This window comes from Gobio gobio (assembly GCF_949357685.1).
Source record: "Gobio gobio genome assembly, chromosome: 4".
In the NCBI taxonomy this organism is placed as follows: Eukaryota; Metazoa; Chordata; class Actinopteri; order Cypriniformes; family Gobionidae; genus Gobio; species Gobio gobio.
Window position 1 is genome coordinate 33,127,179 of NC_137100.1, and position 21,089 is coordinate 33,148,267.

General features: G+C 42.8%; 1 protein-coding gene across 1 annotated transcript in view; it reads right to left on the bottom strand.

Annotated features, from left to right (window-relative positions):
* The window catches only part of arl15a (ADP-ribosylation factor-like 15a), a gene marked incomplete at both ends in the record, with an annotated part of 204,273 nt that overhangs the window by 36,735 nt on the left and 146,449 nt on the right, over positions 1-21,089 (bottom strand). The window lies entirely within an intron of this gene.

The following is a 21,089-nucleotide window of genomic DNA, read 5'->3' on the forward strand; positions in this document are numbered from 1 at the left end:
ATGAACAAAATTAAAGAAAACAAAACTGTGCAACAAGTAGTATATGTTGAATTTAGGTTCATTTTTGTAACTCGCTCCAAAAACAACATCACATAAAGGAACCCGAGATGGCAGAAAGCGGCATCCAGTTTGTTTTCTTTATTTTACAAAAGCACAATGTTTTGCTTCAATTGTGAGTGTACACAAATAAAAGTAAACCCTTTACAGTTTAGCATGAACGTGTAGCATATTTTTAACCATGCAGCAAACGTTTTCTAAATTTCTTGAAATAATTACCTTTTAAATCGTTTAACCGAAAGTATTAAATAGTCAAAATTCGTACTGTTCTTCCGGTTATGCACATCCCTACTTCAGACTTTGGCCAGATTGACTAGCAGACATCCCTATCTGTGAAGGCTTCACCAAGTCACAATAACATTTTTTTATTTAAAAAAAATATATATATATTTAGTTTTTCTATATAATAGATATGAATAATAAAAGTATATTATAGTATACATTATACATTATAGTGTAGAAATTTTTTTTTAGCACAAATGTTTAGAAGGAAGAGAATCCACAATCATGCTTTTTTTATAAACACTGAAAAGAACGTAAAAGATTGGCCACTACAAAGTTGCTGAGAAGTCATGAAAGTGATGTTTTAAATGATTGCTCAAAGGGTTAATACTGGTTAAATGCAGTTTCTCAATAATAAACTGAACTGATTAAAAATTAAATTGTGAAATATTACTACAACTTTAAATAGCTTTTATTCTATTTTAATATGTTTTCAAATGTAATTTATACCTGCGGTGGCAAAGTTGAATTTTCAGCTTTCAGTCTTTAGTGTCCCACTTCAGGTTGGTGGAGAGTTCCTGCCTCAAGTGGAGGAGTTCAGGTATCTTGCGGTCTTGTTCACGAGTGAGGGAAGGATGGAATGGGAGATTGACAGACGGATCGGTGCAGCTTCTGCAGTAATGTAGTCGATGTACCGGTCTGTCGTGGTAAAGAAGGAGCTGAGCTGTAAGGCAAAGCTCTCGATTTACAGGTCGATCTACGTTCCTACTCTCACCTATGGTCATGAGCTGTGGGTCATGACCGAAAGGACAAGATCCCGGATACAGGCGGCTGAAATGAGCTTTCTCTGTAGGGTGGCTGGGCGCTCCCTTAGAGATAGGGTGAGAAGCTTGGTCACTCGGGAGGAGCTCAGAGTAGAGCTGTTGCTCCTCCACATCGAGAGGAGCCAGCTGAGGTGGCTCGGGCATCCATTTCGGATGCCTCCTGGACGCCTTCCCAGGGAGGTGTTCCAGGCACGTCCCACCGGGAGGAGACCCCGGGGAAGACCTAGGACACGCTGGAGGGACTATGTCTCCCGGCTGGCCTGGGAACACCTCGGGGTTCCCCCAGAAGAGCTGGAGGAAGTGGCTAGAGAGAGGGAAGTCTGGGCGTCTCTGCTTAGACTGTTGCCCCCGCGACCCGGCCCCGGATAAGTGGAAGATGATGGATGGATGGATGGCAGCAAACAGACGATCAAGATCAGGTTAAAAATCTTTAACAGAGAAAAAGCACAACCAAAGCATTAACGTGAACGGACAAATGAACAGGCGTAGCACGCTGGAGCGGAAGGGGTGGAGAGACGCAGCGGAGAGTGGAGAGATGGCTTGTAAGTCCGTGGTGCAGGCTGACGGAGGTGAAGCTGGGGGGACGAGGTAGTCTGGCCGGGATCACTGACGACAATTCAGTATTCATATGGGATGATGACTCAGGCATTATACTGGGCTGAATCCGCGACAATAAGGAGACACATTGAGGCTTTGGCTCCAGGGCGATAGCTGGCGATTGTCACAGGCTATGTCCTCTTGGCAGGTGGAAGCTCTCCGTCTACGGGGGGCTCTTGCGTCATTGTCGCCGTAGTGCAGGGTGCTGTGGGCTGAACTCTGGGTATGGCTGCGAGTGGTCCCCTGGAGGATCTTGGGCAGGCTGGGTTGGGATGAGTGCAGCTGGTTCAGAGTGGGCTTCCACTTCTACAAGAAGTGGAGAACCAGCCACATACAGTGCATACTCGATGAATTCAAATAATGAGCAGTTATCATTCCCCACAAGCATGATCTGGAGCAGTTCGTCGTTAAGCCTGCTCCAGTTTTAAAGAGTACTCTCCCCAACAAACCTGATGGCACAGTTCCAGAAATTCGCCCACAAAATCCTCCAGTGGCCGATCTCCTTGACGTAATTGTTGGAGCTGTGCATCCATTGTCTTGGGTCCGTTCATTTGCCACGCTGAGTTGCAGCAAACAGACGATGAAGATCAGGTTAAAAATCTTTAATAACACACAATAGAAGGTAAATCCTAATCACAAAGATGAAGAAACACAACCAAAGCATTGGTGTGAACGGACAAATAAAAAAACTGAAAAGACTGCAACTTAAATACCAAACAAATGAGGGAAATAATGATGAACACCTGTGCAAATCAAATTAATTACCATGACAACTGATGAGTGGTGGGAAACTGAACAAAGGAACACATGTGACTGAAAATAACAAACTAAAAGTCCATGATACTGAAACAGACAGAACATACATGTGACAATATTATTTTGTGTTGTGCTGCTTAATATTTTTGTGGAAACCGAGGTCATTTTTTTAGGACTATTTGATTAATATAAAGTTCAAAGGAACATAATTATTATTTAAATAGAACAATTTGTAACAATTTAAAAGTCATTAATGTCACTTTGATTTATTCAATTTGTCCTTGCTGAATACAAGTGTTTAAAAAAATTAAACTTGGTGGCCTTAACTACTACGTACTAACATTTAAATTAATCATTTGATTCAATGCACTTATTGTGTACATAAATGTTTTTACATTATACTTACATATTAAAAAGTACCTGCATGTAATTACTTCTGTAATAAATTGCTGAAGTTACATTTATAATTAGACAGTTGACACTTCCCTTAAACCTAACCCTATCCTTAAACGATACCACCAAATATGAGCAAAAGTGTTTTGCAATAAAATATGAACACAATAAGTACATTGTATTTTTTTTTTTTTTTTATGTAAGTATATAGTAGCTATGGCTACCTAATATAAAGTGGGACCATATTTTTATTTATAAAAAATATTTGAGTCATTCAAATACCTGCATTGCATCACAGCACATAAAGCACCTCAGACTAAATTGATCAGATTATCCACTTTGTATGATAAAAAAAAAATAAAAAAAATTCATAATTTACTCCCCATCATGTTGTTCCAAACATGTCTTTCTTTCCTCTGTGGAACACAATAAATATTTTGAAGAATGTTTCAACTGTTTGTCCACAACATTATTGTGATTATTAAAAGTTGCTACACACAAAATCCAGCACTAAAATTATGAGCAATAGAGAAAAAGAAAATGTTGTTTTTAACTCATAAACCATACACATGTGACAAACAACCAGACATCTAACAGAAATGAAACTAAAATGAGCGTTGAGCTACTCCTAGACATGTCTCACACCAATGTTCAAGTGAAACTCACGCCACTGCTAGATAATACTGTGCTCAGCATATGAGGACAACATCCTGCCGGTAATATCATCTGCGGTTCTTAAAGTGGCTTTTTTCTTACAGACTAAAAAAAAAAAAGAACATTATATATGCCCTAGAGAAAAAGCGATTCCAATTACAGGTAATTCTACACTAAAGTGTATGGCAGACAACAGAAAACATGTCTCTTACAGGATAAAAGAGAAAATGCTTAGTCGAAGGACAATCATCTCAATTACTTCAATGTAGCAAATGCCACGAGGAGTACACAAGCAGTTTATATGATCTAAATGTACATTATAAAACAAGATAGCTCAAGCCAGCTTGCTAAAAAGCACTGGTAAGTGTCTGCTTTTTTTCTTTGCAAAGACTTTTAATTTGACTTTTAATTTGAAAAAAAAAAAAAAGAAAATCCATGGCTTTTGGCTTTTGTTGTCAGACGATTTTAATTGCAGGAAGAGATACAAAGTGTTCGGTGGCCTAGTTACAGTGATTAGAAAGAGAAAAAAGGATGGAGACACAACGATACTGGCATCAATAGCTTGACTGCTCTGAAACGCTGCCTCCAAAGGTGTAGCTGAGTGATATGTTGGTTAGCTTTATCAAATAATTGGCCTGCAGGGTACAATGTCAGAACATCCTTTATTGCACAATAGTAGCCTTCAATCCCCTTGTATTGCTTGCACTGTGCCTGAATTACAAGCGGTCATAACATCTTAAATTTTCTGAAAAACAGACAATTACCAGGATGTATAATATTACAAGAACTATTGTGGAAAGGAAACTCAACTTTCCTTTGAGTGAGAGCACCTGGAATACATATGCTCTGCCCCAGAAAGCATGTGTCATGGGCAGCCTCTACAAAACACAAAGCTTATATTGAACAAAGAACAAATCTGAAAATGCTAAATGGTTAAAGCTGAACATACTGTATTTCAACAGTCTTTGGCTCTCAGAAGCATACAAACATAGACCTTCAGGTCTTCACTGTGGGTAATAACAGCTGCTGATCCAGTCTAATCGAATCTGGCCACATCAGCTGAAACACAGAGCTCTGGTGGTGGATGTCAGCTTTGTGTCTGGGTGGCCTGTCTGGGTACAAATGTTACTTGGTACAATCCAAACTAGGCTAAGCACCAGAAACATGGTATTCAGATCAAAATGCTCCACATTTTTCACACTATAAAGAAAAATCAAAGAAAGAATGTGTAAAATAGACTGTAGACTGTACTGAGAAACAGCAGGGGGCCCATCAAAAACATTCTAGTATGAACCAGATGGTATAGTTTTGGCATCTTTCTACCAACAATGGCTAACCGGACAAAAATGGACCCCTTAAGTAGACCAGCATCACAAACAACAGGATGTTCAACAAATGTGTCACAGATAACAGGTCCAGAACAGTGTTATTTTAGTATTATTTATATACTATTAATATTTATAAAGTACCAGTTTAATTTCCCAGTTTTCATTTTAATTTTAGTTAACATTTAATTTAGTTAACATTAACAACGATTCAGGTAGTTTTGAAGTTAAATTTAGCAAAAAAGAAATTTTAAACAAGCAGCGATGAAAGGGCCCTCGCACCCGAGGCCACCGCCACCCAGTGGCCTCAGGAAAACAGCGAATAGTGAGCAAGATGCATTTAAGCGGGTAAATATAGGAGAAATACAGTAAAGTCATTTTGATGTGCCACACTTCCTTCTGCCAGCAGGCGGCACTTTGATTATAACTGAATATTGCCATGTAGATGTCTTCAGGTCAGGACTATTATCAAACATGAGAAGTTTAGGGCAGATCGGACATTGTATGCCTGAGTTACAACAACTTCCTGTTGCGTGGCATTAATCGCATACATTAGCACTTAGCCAAGTGTTGCATGATTTAATGTGTTTCTAGCATGTTTGGGACTTATATGATTTGAATATGGATGGCATATTTAAATGTGGTTCTGGGAGTGAATTACAGTGTAAAGCATGCCATTTCCTGTTGCCATCAGGTGGTGCTATGACTAACTGAATATTGGCATGTAGATGTCTTCAGGCCAGGACTCTTATCAAACATGTGAAGTTTGGGGCAGATCAGACATTGTATGCCTGACTTACAACAGCTTCCTCTGTCCTGGTGTAAGATAAGACTTTGTCAGGCCGCCATGGACACACCCTTCAGCGAAAATTCAAGATCTTCACAATTTACCATCACCAAGGCCTTAAAGGGTTAGTTCACCCAAAAATGAAATTTCTTCCATTAATGACTCACCCCAATGTTGTCCCACACCCGTAAGACCTCCGTTCATCCTCGGAACACACAGTTTATCCGCGTTCACAACGCCACAGTGACACTGCTGACGTAAGACGCTGTGACGTGTTATCTGGTGCGACAGAGCTTCGTTTGTAGTCTGAGGGAGACGCACGCTGTAAACAAGCTGTTCTACATTGTTTGTATTGCTATATATTTTTTTTTTTGCGATGGTTGTTTTGTTTACAGCGTGCGTCTCCCTCAGACTACAAACAAAGCTCTGTCGCACCAGATAACACGTCACAGTGCCTTACGTCAGCAGCGTCACTGTGGCGTCGTGAACGCGGATTCAAACAAAACCGGAAGAGAAGACACTGCTTAATAAAGTCTTAGTTTTTGTTATTTTTGGACCAAAATGTATTGTCGACGCTTCAAAAGAGTCTATCTAACCAAATGATGTCACATATGGACTACTTTGATGATGTTTTCATTACCTTTCTGGACGTGGACAGCAAAGTGTGCATACACTTACATTCAAAGGACTGAAAGCCCTCGGACTAAATCTAAAATATCTTAAACTGTGTTCCGAGGATGAACGGAGGTCTTACGGGTGTGGAACAACATTGGGGTGAGTCATTAATGGAAGAAATTTCATTTTTGGGTGAACTAACCCTTTAAGATTAGACTGATCAAACATGATGTTGATCTGGTTAAATCTCAATGGGGAGTTAATTACAGTGTAACACATGGCCTTTCCTGTTGCCCACAGGTGGCGCTATGACTGTAACTGAATATTGGCATGTAGATGTCTTCAGGCCAGGACTCTAATAAAACATGTGAAGTTTGGGGCAGATCGGAAATTGTATGTCCGAGTTACAACAACTTCCTTTTTCATGGCGAAACATCAAAATTTGTCAGGCTTCCACGGACACACCCTTCAGCAAAAACTCAAGATCTTCGCAATTTAACATTGCAAAGGCCTTTAGATAGACTGACCAAATATGATGTTGATCTGATTAAATCTCTAGGAGTTTTTTAAAGTACAATGTCTGGAAATGGCAAAATTTGCACCAATTTTGCAAAGAAAATTCTAAATATCTGACTTCCTGTTGGTTTTTAGATTTCGTACCAATATACTTTTTTGTAGGTATTGGGCTGTTACATGTGTCTACTGAATTTCATACCTGTACGTGAAACGTAGGGGGAGGGGCACTTTGTTGAAATGTTGTAGGTGGCGCTATTGAGCCATTTTGCCATGCCTAATTCTGAAACTTATATATAGATGTCTTCAGGCCAGGACTCTTATCAAACATGTGAAGTTTGGGGCAGATCGGACATTGTATGCCTGAGTTACAACAGCTTCCTGTGTCATGGCGAAACATCAGACTTTGTCAGGCCGCCACGGACACACCCTTCAGCGAAAACTCAAGATCTTCACATTTAACATCACCAAGGCCTTAAAATTAGACTGACCAAATATGATGTTCTTGTAAAATCTCTATGACGAGTTAATCACAATGTAAAACAAGGTATTTCCTGTTGCCCGCAGGTGGCGCTATGACTGTAACTGAAAATTGGCATGTAGTGGGTTCAGGTCAGGACTCGGCAAAAAAAACTTTCGGTTTCTGAGAGAAACCGAATGGTATTTATGCAAATTTATCACCTCATATCAGACGAACGCCTCAGCTCTGCAGACTGCCATCACTTCCCGTGTGTGAGGTAAAAATTCTGGCCGGGTCATAGATATATACATAGATACATCATTCGAGTGATCCACGCCATGATCCACACAGGCACTAATGAGGTATCTATGTATATATCTATGACCCGGCCAGAATTTTGACCTCACACACGGGAAGTGATGGCAGTCTGCAGAGCTGAAGCGTTCGTCTGATATGAGGTGATATATTTGAAGTTGTCTGTCCATGTTTTTTTTACTCTAATAGAATTAGACCCCATCGACAAGCATTATATGAGTGACACAGCAACGGTTGGAGTTAAAAATCTTCATTTGTGTTCTACTGAAGAAACGAAGACTCCTACATCTTGGATGCCTTAGGGGTAAGCAGAAAACGTTTTTGGGTGTATATATAGGCCTATATATATATATATATATATATTAGTGCTGTCAAACGATTAAAATATTTAATCGCGATTAATCGCATTAATGTCATAGTTAACTCACAATTAATCACAATTAATCGCACATTTTTATTTATTATAAATGTCCCTTGATTTCTTTTTGTCCCATTATTTTTTCTTATTTTAATGCTCTTATCAACATAGAAAAGTGGATCGGCTTGCTTTGTTCAAATGTTTGTTTTATTGAAAACAACATTGGCATACTTTAGTGTTCGATTTCACACCAACATTCTCACTTGGAGCAAATAATCTCACACAATGTAACACTGCCCATCAATAAAAGGGTGAAACAAATACTTTGTTGCACAAACAGCCCCTTCAACAGCCCTTTCTAAGGGATCAAAACAGGGTGATACAAAATAAAATTACAAAGTGCACATGCAAGGTAAACTAGGACTCCGCCTATAGTGCAGTTAAACCAGGGGTCGCCAACTAGTGAACTCCGGTCCGAATCCGGACCGCGAGATGCGTCCATCCGGACCGCGAAGCCTTTTGACATAATGAAACAGTTAACGTTGCAATGCTCACTGTTACTACGTTCAGACCCAGACGCGCGGTCAAGCATGCAGTGAAGAAGAGACTGATGGTGCGCTCACACCGGACGCGAATGACGCGACATGCACGCCGCTTAATCCGCGCCGCAGAATGTCTATTTGCGTCTTTGCATTGACTTAAATCACTCGCGCAAAACGCTTCATTCGCGTCTGGTGTGTAGGCTACGCACCATCAGAGCAGAAAGCAGCGCTCAAGACAAGCACTTTTAGTTGAAGACCCCTGAGTTAAACCATGGCTTAATACGTTTCTCATTTCGGCGTCTCACGCTTGCCATCCACGTCTACTCTTTTAATGGCCCAAACGAGTGCGGGCAGCCGCAGCGTGCCTGATGTTTTGTTTCCGGTCTAGCTACATCCGGAGTGGTGTTGTAGTTTTTCTAACGTTACTAGTTGTTGCAACAGCATGTGAAAAAACTACAAAGTTTGTTAGACCAAAAAGAACGTTAATCTCGCGATAAAAAAATTGACGCCGTTAAAATAGGTTTGCGTTAACGCCGTTAATAACGCGTTTAACTGACAGCACTAATATATATATATACTTTTTTGTCATTTAAAGCCAGATTAAAACTAACAAACTTACAACATGACTCGTACAATATGACTTAAAAACTATGACTTAAAGAAAACCTATGTTGTTAGTACATGTCTTTGAACAAAGTGATTTCCAAGAACATTCACACTGCGTAAGTGGCAATTACCACAACAGGAAGTAACAATACAATTTCAGGTGCTTTAGTTAACCTTTAAAGTCAACATGGATCCAGTTTACTTTCTTACATGTCTGTTGTTATTTATGAACAATCTGTGAAAATAAAATATAAAATAAAATAAAATAAAAGATGAATCACTGAAGACGACATGAATGAGGTAAGTACAAATGTTATTAAAGTGTAAATATTACAAGATTAGTTTGATTAAAGACTAGTATCAAGCCAGAGTTAAAGTCTACAGACAGTGTGTTAAATTTAATCTACTGGTAGTTTTATAGAAATCCGAACAGCATGAGAGAAATTATCCCTAGGTTGGTAGCAATTTGGATGCTAAACAGGAGATTGATCCAATGGGCTGAAGTCTTGATTGACAAGAGGGGTAACTCTGAGGCTGAGGTGAGGCTCTGTTCCAGCTAGAACAACCAATTTCAAAAGACAAAAATGTAAAAGCCTATTCTAAAGGACAAACTAACTTTAAGCAATTAAAATGAAAATAAACAACACCCTTTGAGTCCAATAATCGTTCACATTATTCATAAATCCACATGATATATTAAGCACCTGACTGTGCTCAGGTAATAACCCTGTATAGCTCTCAGATTTTTTTCTTTCTTTCCAGATTTTTCTTCCTTCCTTCCTTCCTTTAATGAATAAATTGTAAGTCATTATAAAATCATGTGTGAAGAATTTTTTTTTTATTTAATTTGATTATTTATGGCTACTGTATTAACTTAAGTGGCTAATGACATACTGAGCAAACCCAAACAAACACAACAAGGAACTGGATGAACAAAAATAGCTGAATGGAAATGGCAATCTCTGACAAACTTGAATGGATCATAAACCAACTGGTCGATATCTTTTACAGTCTATGGTCGATATACATAACCACACTTTGCACAAAATTACAGTAACATCTTAGCTGTATTTTAACCTCACACATTTCTACTTCCACTACAACAACTGTTATACTACTACTTCTAGAAATAACAAGAATTAAGAACGTGAACAAGTTAATATTGTGTAACTTACATTTCAGACAAAATTGGCCAGTTAGTTCTTCTCCTCCACACTAAGTCAAAAGAAACGTCTCGATTACGTATGTAACCCTCGTTCCCTGAGGAGGGAACGGAGACGTTACGTCAGTGACTGACGAATGGGGGTCCAATCTAATCACGCCACTCGGTGGTCGTCCAGTGCCCTGCGTAAGTGTGAGCTCCCTGTCGTAAGACTAGTACGGACGAAGGACTCCCACTTAACACAGGAATATCAATGTACACTGGGAAGCATATTCGCAGTGCCAAGACTAGGTCTGCCTCCTCCAAAGACAGCGCTTGCAGGTTCACCACCTGGTCCCTGAACGAAGTGGTGGGAACCTTGGACACATATCCTCCTCACGTGGTCTCAGGATCACGTGAGAATTGGCCGGCCTGAATTCAAGGTACGCTTTGTCAACTGAAAATGCCTGCAGGTCCCCTACCCTCTTGTTGGAGGCCAAAGCGATCAGAAGCGCTGTCTTCATAGACAGGAACTTAAGCTCAACTGATCGCAAAGGCTCAAAGGGAGCTCTCTGCAGGGCAGATAAGACCACTACGAGGTCCCGAGAGGGTGCGAGGGGAGAGCGAGGAGTCTTCTAGCCCCCCTCAGGAACCTAATGACCAGGTAGTGCTGACTTACCTTTTCGTCTCCACAAGGTCATGGTAGGCTGAGATAGTGGCCACATAGACCTTCAAGGTGAAAGGAGACAGGCTTCGTTCCAACCCTTCATAGAGAAACAAGATTACGGACCCGTACGGGCATTTCCAGGGGAGCAGGGTGAACCATACTGCCAGCAACTCGAGGCAATTTATGTGCAGGTGACGCTGGGGTCCTGTCCATTGCACATGGCACCCCAGCCTGTGGCAGAGGCATCTGTTGATACAACAATATGCCTGGAAACTCGTTCTAAGGAAACTCCGGCCCGTAGAAATATGAGGTTCGACCACAGGGTGAAGGTCTGTAGGCAGGCCGAGTCACTGGGACCCGGAGCGTGCCTGTCTGCCATGCCCATCTCAGGACTCAATCGTGAAGCCAGTGCTGAAGCAGTCTCATATGAAGCAATCCGAATGGCGTAACCGCGGCTGCAGATGCTATATGCCCCAGGAGCCTCTGACATAACTTCAGTGGAACCGCATTCTTGCTCTCGATTTGATGTAGACAAGTCAGCAGTGACTGCTCGCGTTCGCTTGTAAGCTGGCGACTGAGTTGATTTCCATACCGAGAAAAGTGATCCTCTGCACTGAGGAGAGTTTACCCTTTTCCCAGTTGACCCGAAGGCCTAGACGGACGAGATGCTGGAGAATCAGATCTCTGTGTTCACACACCTGCTCTCAAGAGTGACTCTGAATCAGCCAGTCGTCGAGATAGTTCAGGATGCTAACCCCGTGTTGCCTGAGTGGCACAAGGGCTGCCTCGACGATTTTCGTGAAGACGCGAGGGGACAGAGCTAGCCCGAATGGGAGAACCGTGTACTGATATGCCCGCCCCTCAAAAGCAAACCGTAGGAACGGTCTGTGTCGAGGAAGGATGGAGACATGGAAGTACGCGTCCTTCAGGTCGATCGCTGCAAACCAATCTGCTGGACGATCGCATTCGAAAAAGCATTTGGCTGTCAACATCTTGAACGGAAGCCTGTGAAGGGATTGGTTCAAGAAGCGCAGGTCCAGGATTGGCCGTAGCCCACCGGTTTTCTTGGGTACAATGAAGTAGGGGCTGTAGAAGCTGGATGACAGGGGCATTGGGGCCCACCATGGTATAGCGGACTCCCTGGAAGCGGGGAGGAGACTGGGCAGACTGAATCGCATAGCCGAGCCTGATGGTCCTCGCGACCCAGTGGGACAGTCTGGGAAGCTCTTGCCAGGCTCCCAAAAACTGAACCAGTGGGGTCATGCGAACCACAGACGTACCCCGGGTGGGGCAGTGAGGCGTCGTGACCAGCCCAGACGTGGGAGGCGTAGCGTGCCGGTGTGGGGGCACAGTCATCCTCCGCGTCCTGACAGAGGAGACCAGGGAAGGACGTGCGTTCCACTGGGGTATGCTCTGAGAGGAGTCTGGCGCCAGAGGGGGGCGAGAGTGGCATGGCCCGGGGGCGGCGCACACTGCCATCCGCGGTCTCTGGATGCTAAGGGATGGGAGTATGAGTTCTTTCTTTAACCACAATAGGGTGCTGCTGACCCGGTGGCCAGCAGCGGAACAAAAGATTCTCCCACGGCCCTCCACCGGGGGAAGGAGTGGTCCTGCCACCATCTCCTGGAAAGAACTGCCCATCCCTGAGCTGTCCGCATCAGTAGCGCCGCTTAGCCTGGCGCTTGGCGGGCTGCAGGACTGGAGAGGACTGGGGCGCCTTCCTGCGGTGTCCTCCATGGCGCGGCCCAGGTGAAGGCTGCTGCTGGGGCCGGACGGGAGGGGCGGGACCCGCTGGAGGGCGCCCTCGGCAGCGAGCAGGCTGAGGCAACTGTGCCGGCGGCGGGGTGGAGGAGAGTTGGTCGTCTCGAATAAGCTGACGAACTCAGTATCAGGCTTGAGGAGTGAAGAGATACTCTTGGCTCCGAAGCAGAAACATAATGCGACATTGCCAGCGTACTTCCTTATATACCCACGAGGTGGGGCAGAGTTAAGTTCCTTTCACACTGGATGTGATTTTGACGCGCAAATAATTTGCGTGATGGTTTTATTTTTTGATCAGCTGTTTGTGCAATGAGTGCTTCCACACTGAACGCGAATATGCTGTGGCGTAAAAACAATGTTTATTTTTTCCGTTTCGATGTCGATTTTTTTTAACACTTGCAGCGACAGAAAAGGCTTAAATCAATCACATACACAGAAACAAAGGTGACGAAATGTCCAATAGATGTCATTAGCTATTCAATCAACATTAACCTTTGCCAGGCATCGCATTCTCATGAGATTACAGCTGTAGTTGTAGTTACATGTGTACAGATGCAGCTGTGTTTGCCCACTGTAGGCTCCAGACAACCATAACAACACCTTTTGAGTTAAAACTCGTAGATTTTTTTCTAAACCTAAATGATGTTTCAGTAACAAAGTTCGGGAAGAGCACGTACAAATGATCTATCTAATCATCATGTCATTCCAACCAGCTGTCAGCAATCAGTAATCAACATGTCTACCCAATCAGCACAAGTGGAGGATCATATAAATACCCAGTCAACTCACCAATGTTTCTCGACAAGTTTTGCAGCATGCCTCCACCACCCCATCTTCCTCACACTCACCTGGTTACTTCCTAAACCAGACATACGGGGGGAGTACTCTGGGTTCGGGCCAAATACCGAGCTCTGAGCCCTCTCCTCGGACAGCACGCCAAATACGCATACCATTCTTTCTATCTGACTTATTTGTAAGTGTGAACTCGTGAATTGTGTCCGGGACTATGGAAAGTGAATGTGTTTCTGTCAGTACGACTGTGGAAATTAAATGTTTACAACTGGAAGCACAGCTGCTCCGGATCGATTGGTTCCTGAAGTGTGTGGTTTGTCACGTCAGATGCGCTGCTACTGTCTCTGGAGGAGCTCCTTAAAATTGTCCCACGGATATTTGAAAGTAAGTGCGGAACCGGCCATGATAAAGTTTTAGCTCCTGTACAAGATTGGCATACTCCCCTTCAGACTGTTCTTTAAGACTGGGTGCACCCAAAACCTTCTTTTCTGTCTTTTAAGGGCTCAAGATGGCGGCGCGAGTAGTTCGCGAGGCTCCGGGTCTCTCCAGATTCTGCAATTTTGCGGTATTTTTCCTGCTCATCTCGGGTCTGTTCGTTCAGAATAGTTGTGCCTTAACATCGTACACCCGTGGTGAGATTTTGGATATTGGTTTGCGAATTTCCGACAGTTTTATGGACAATCTTCGACTCCTTCCTGAGATCGCTAGAACACCCGAGGCTATGCACTCTGCCCGGCCGGGCGGAAGTGCTCGCAGGCGGCGCCGAGATCGTAAACAAAGGCGGGGAAGACGCGGTGGTCTGAGAGCTAAGCTAAGGCTAAAGCTAAGGCTTACCCCACATCGGCTCTCTTTACCCAGTATTTTCCTTGCCAATGTACGGTCGCTAGTGAACAAAATGGAGGAGATTCGACTCAGCATCACACACAGCAAGAAACTTTTGAACTGTAACGTCCTAATCTTCACGGAAACCTGGCTAAACGGCGGAATACCGGACACCGCTATTGAGCTAGCGGGATGCCACACGCTCCGGGCGGATAGAACATTAGATGGCTCCGGTAAGACCAGAGGTGGTGGATTGTGCATTTACATTAACAAAGCCTGGTGCACAAACTCTGTTATTGTTGGGAGTCATTGTTCAGCTAACCTGGAGTTTCTCATGGTTAAATGTAGACCGTTTTATCTGCCGCGAGAGTTCACTTCCACCATTATAACTGCAGCCTATATTCCCCCGGATGCTGATGCCAAGCTTGCTATGAAAGAACTTCATGCAGCCATCAGTAAACAACAGACTGATCACCCGGAAGCTGCTTTTATTGTTGCAGGTGACTTTAATCATTCAAACTTAAAGTCAGTGCTACCCAAGTTTCACCAGCATGTTTCCTGCCACACCAGAGGAAACAAAACCTTAGACCACGTGTACACAAACATGGCGGGAGCTTACGTTGCGACACCCCTCCCCCACCTGGGACAGTCAGACCACATCTCTTTGTTCCTCATCCCCAAATATTCACCCCTCATCAACCGTGTGAAGCCATCAGTGAAGACCATCAAGGTGTGGCCTGCGGGGGTTGATTCCACACTCCAGGAAAGGTTTCTACACACAGACTGGAGTATGTTTGCTTCTCAAGCCACCAGTGGCGCTCACACGGACATTGACTCCTACACCTCCTCTGTATTGGATCATATCAATACCACCATTGACAGTGTTACAACCCAGAAACAGATCACCACATACCCAAATCAGAAGCCATGGATGAACAGGGAAGTGCGACTCCTGCTGAAGTCACGCAATACTGCCTTCAGATCAGGAGATGCACAAGCCTACAGCGCATCCAGAGCAAACCTGAAGAGGGGCATCAAAAAGGCCAAGCACTGCTACAAGCTAAAGATAGAGGGTCACTTTTCCAACTCTGACCCTCGACGCATGTGGCAGGGCATCCAGGCCATCAGTGACTACAAACCCACCCACTCCACCCCCGCAGCCACTGATGTCAACTTCCTGAACGAGCTAAATCACTTTTACGCTCGTTTTGAAAGAGACAACAGAGAAACTGCCACCAAGCTCAAACCCTCAGCTGACCCACCAATCACACTCTCCTCCACAGATGTCTGCAAGTCACTGAGCCGGATCAGCGCGCACAAGGCTGCTGGACCAGACAACATCCCTGGTCGTGTTCTCAGGGCATGTGCGGAGCAGCTCGCTGAGGTTTTTACAGACATTTTCAACCTGTCTCTTGCCCAAGCAGCTGTACCTTCATGCTTTAAACACACGTCCATTGTGCCAGTGCCAAAACACTCTAACCCGAGGTGCCCTAATGACTACCGCCCTGTAGCACTCACACCCATCGTCATGAAGTGCTTTGAGCGGCTGGTCCTGGAACACCTAAAAGACTCTCTACCATCCACATTGGACTCACACCAGTTTGCCTACCGCAGCAATAGGAGCACAGAGGATGCCGTTTCCATGGCACTGCACTCTGTGCTCACTCACCTGGACAATAAGAACACTTACGCACGCATGCTGTTTGTTGACTTCAGCTCAGCATTCAACACTGTCATCCCAACCAAGTTAATAGCCAAACTTGGAGACCTGGGCATCAATACCTCAATGTGCAACTGGATTTTGGACTTCCTAACTGACAGACCCCAGAATGTTCGTTCAGGATCCACCTGCTCCACATCCATCACACTCAACACTGGTGTACCACAGGGCTGTGTGCTAAGTCCGTTTCTCTACTCCCTCTTCACCGCCGACTGCAAGCCTGTGTATGGATCTAATTCTATCGTCAAGTTTGCGGACGACACAACGGTGATTGGTCTCATCAGCAACAACGATGAGACTGCCTATAGGGAGGAGATCCAGCACCTGGCCACATGGTGCGCTGATAATAACCTGCTCCTCAACACCACCAAAACGAAGGAGCTCATCGTGGACTTCAGGAAGGAGTCAAGAGGCACACACGACACCATCCACATCAATGGAATGGCTGTTGAACGTGTCTCCAGTTTCAAGTTCCTGGGGATCCACATCTCGGCGGACATGTCGTGGACGACCAACACCTCCAGCCTGGTCAAGAAGGCTCACCAGCGCCTCTTCTTCCTGAGGACACTGAGGAAGAATCAGCTCTCCTCGGCTATCCTGGTGAACTTCTATCGCTGCGCAATAGAAAGCATCCTGACCAACTGTGTGGCAGTGTGGTATGGGAGCTGCTCTGTTGCGGAGCACAAGGCACTGCAGCGGGTGGTGAAAACTGCCCAGCGCATCACAGGGACTCCACTGCCTGCCATCGAACACATCCAGAGGAAACGCTGTCTGCATCGAGCTCGCAGCATCCTCAAGGACTCCTCGCACCCAGCCCACAGACTGTTTTCTCTCCTGCCCTCCGGCAGGCGTTTCAGGATCCACCGGACCAGGACCAGCAGACTTAAGAACAGTTTTTTCCCCAGAGCTGTCTCCTTACTGAACTCAAACCCCCGCTGATCCACTCCCCTCATATACTGATAACTCTCCTACCTCACATCCACCTTCACTTTGTTATTTGCACTACCGACTCTTTATTACAGTAACAACTGTTTACTTATTCATTTTGCACTACCACACCGTAACTGGATTATGCTCATTTGCACTGCCGACTGTTATTTACAGTACCTACTGTTTACATTTGTATTTTGCACCGTACTTTTAACTGTAATATGCAATCACTTCCACTGCACTTTTACACTTTTTTTCGGATAGCTTCTGTCCATAATTTATTGCACTACCTTAATCCACTGCCATATTCCTCATTTTAGCCTAACATATCATTGTATACCTCTATCTGTAAAATTCTGTTTATAGTAATAGCCATCTGTATATTATATTATATTCATAGTACATATCCACCTGTAAATTCTGTTTATAGTATTAACCATCTGTATATTATTCACTGTACATATTCACCTGTAAATTCTGTTTATAGTAATAACCATCTCTCTATTTATAGACATATTTATATATACTCAGTACATATCCATGTCCTGCACTTATGCAAACGTTGTATATCCTGCACTTGCTGCTATTGCACTTCTGGTTAGACCTAAACTGCATTTCGTTGCCTTGTACTTGTACTTGTGTAATGACAATAAAGTTGAATCTAATCTAATCTAATCTAAATAAAATGAAAAACTTGTCTTCACTGGATGATGAAGTGTCCGTGTTTTCTAGGGGTGTAACGATTCGTTTTAACAACGATTCGATTCGTATCACGATTTGAGGTTGTCGATACGATTCAAGGACGATATTGGTTCATTTAGAACGATACGATCCGAAACGATTCAGTGACTTGAAATCGATTCAGTAACTTTTTAGCCAAAAATTGTGTGACTGAAATAAATATCTGGATACTGCTCAATGCAGGTGAAGTTGTTGTTTCTTGTAAGGGAATCAGGTATCAATTAATTATGGATATAAACAAACAAGTAAACAACAATTAATGGCAAATGCATTCAAATTGTATTTGAATAAAGTGCAACCAACAGTTTAGGTTGAATTAAAAGGAAGTTAACCTTTTCTGCTCTCATTTTCAATTTTCAATACATATTCAATAAAAGCACAGTAAGTGCAACCAACATTTCAACAGTAGGTTAACCTGCTACTTCTGCTTTTGTTTTCCAACATAAAAATATTACAATATTAGTATAAAAAATAAAGTGCAACTAACTACTCTTCAGGTTTAATTAATAGTAGGTTTACCTGCTACTTTTGCTGTTGTTTTACAACATTAAAATAATACAAATACAATATTAATATCAAAAATAAAGTGCAACCAACATTTCTTCAGATTGAATAAACTGGCTGAACCTGCTACTACTCTCAGTTTAATAAACAAACAATATTTAACAAAGATAAAATGTAACCAACTACTCTTCAATGACTCTACAGATTTCTTTTTCAAAAATATCAACATGATCTGACCGCAGAACTCTTCTCTCTGCGTTCACTATGTCTCCAGCAGTACAAAAAACTCGCTCTGCTGGCACACTGGTGTCAGGAATGCACAGGTAACATTTAGCAAGGGTTGAAAGTACAGGTAAAACGTTACTAACTTAGCTCTTTCTCCTGGTGGCTTGATAATTTCTCGCACGTTGGCTTCTCTGTCATCCGCCATGCTATGTTTTGTTTTCTTAGCGCTGCTGCTGGTGCGTGCGTTGCGATGATGTCACAGATAGGCAGACTTAATCGAGTAACGTTTAACGGCTTTATCATTAAAAGTGCTAAGAAAAAATATCCATATAAAGTCTGACGTGCTTAAATCCAATGCGTTATTTCCCATGATCGATACAATCGATTGATTACCTTTTAAAACGATGTTAGATCGATATATGTCGTCCGGAAGGCCATCTTGCCGAGCACAGATCGATGTAGTTAGATCATAGGAAAATAAATCGATACATCGATGTAGTAGATGAATCGTTACACCCCTAGTGTTTTCTCAGCTGTTGCCGCAAATGTTTTGGAATGTTGGAGCTGTGAAACGTCACAGACGTCGCAAACTCGCGTCACGGCTGATGTGAATGGTTTTGACGCAAACTATTCGCACACGAAATATTAGTTTTTCCGCTTCTCTTTTTCGTTACGCATCCGGTGTGAAAGGGCCTTTATGCTATGCAAATTCATCGCCATTCTAAGATCTCGAAGATGATAGGCTTCTAAGGGAAACCCCCATTCGTCAGTCACCGACGTAACTCGGAGTGACTGAACGAAAGGGAACCAAAGCATCCAGCTTTGGGTGTCGTCAGCAACAAACAATCTGAAACCCCACATGAGAGTGGAACGGAGCGACAGATTTCTCATCATCTGTAATCACTCAGTTCCATCTCCACTTTTGGTTTTCCATTTCCTACTACTCACTTTTTGCCGTCACTGGTGACAGAAACCCCACTCTGAGAAATGGAGTGAGGAACCAAGACTAACAAGCCAGTACTCGATTAGCAAAGGAATGGGTCCGAACGCACACCATTATAGGTGAATGCAGAAAACATCTTCAGCATAAGAGTTTCAGATGTTCATGAATTGATGTTCAAAAGTTTTAGTGGGACTTTTAAATGTTTGTTCTACATAACATCTCTTCTCAGGTATGTGTGTTTGTAAGTCGTTGTAAAGGGATTCAGGTGTGGGCCCCAAGGCATCTATTTATCTTACTAAAGAAGTCTTCACATTCAACCATGTAATCAGGTATGTGCTCAGAGCCGGGCTTACTGATAGCGCTTGTTTACTGGCATCTGCTTTGGATATCTGGCATTGATGTAACACACAGGGTATGGCAGAGGTGGGTTATTGTGGTAGTTTTTCAAACAACAGTCTTTCAGAGAAAGAAATGTGATCAAGAAAACCCTTGTCTTGATGGATTATAGGCATTTGCAGTAAAAAGGTTTCAAAGCACAGGATACCATTACTTTTAAAAGCATGTGGCTACATCATTGAAAGAACTGTCAGACTGAAGCAAAAGACAATGGGTTCCCACAACTCAACACATCCCTTAAGGATGATAACAATGCTTTAAGCTGTATATTGTGTAGTGGAGATAAAATCCTTCTGTTAAACAAAATTGTCTTGATTAGCAGGTGCTGATTTTTCAAAAATGACCTAGATGTATCTGGGTAATGATGGACCACATCTAAAGGTACGTCTGTATGTTATCATCCGCTGTCTTTTGAAACACTTTAGCTGATGCTATTACAGGTGTTGTTATTGCTAATCCTTGCAACTTCACCAAAACAGAAGTTGAGTGATATTTCTTTTTATCTTTTTGTTCTTTTTGTTTTGTCTTCTGAAATATGCTTATATTATTTGAGGCAACATTACAATTTACACGTATGAATTTGGCAGACACAATAAGTGTGATACTGCGTTTATACAACAGTTCGACGGCACAAGCGTGTATATAAATAGAAACAACAAGTTTGTTCACAAGAGTGTCTTTAAAATGTATTTTGTGCAGAACTTCATCCTTCCGCCATAGATTCAAATCTTAAGTTGACAGTTTAACAGTTGTGCAGAAGCCTCCATTACTAATTCTAAAACATTACTTTAGAATTAGCAACAAAGAAACACTGAGTTGCTTTATTGAAGCTTATTGTATTATGTTATAAGCGAGCTTATAACATTCTGGTTATAACATTATGACATTCAGGTTCTCAATTCTGATTGACAGAGCCTTTTCTAGCCATGCGATATTCTACCAGTATCAATATGGGAACCGTTTCACCGTTTGTATCACTCCGCTTGAAGCATTTTTCTCTCAGCGAGCGTCATGGTAGACAACCCATAATTTTACAAAAACTACTGTTAATCTGTCACTGAATGTAGTTTAAAGAGTTTTTTAGGCGAGAATGTAGTTATTTAGACCTCAAATATGCAACTTATATATAAATATAGCGCATATTTGACAATTTGTTTAGACGTTTTCGGAGATGTGAGCTCCAGGCCGTCAGCGGCCGCTCATCGCTCATGTACCCGCTGAGAACAGCTTGCTCTTAAGTAGATAGTATAATTCATTTTGGGTATCTCAAACAGCAATCTTTGGTCTTATTAATCTACTGTAGCCTACTTTTTCCAGACATTACATTCCATGACACGAGAACAGTAGTATTTGTAAAATTATGGCGTTTACTCGTCCGCCATGACACTCGCTGTGACAGAAATGTACAGTGTTAGTGGGTGTG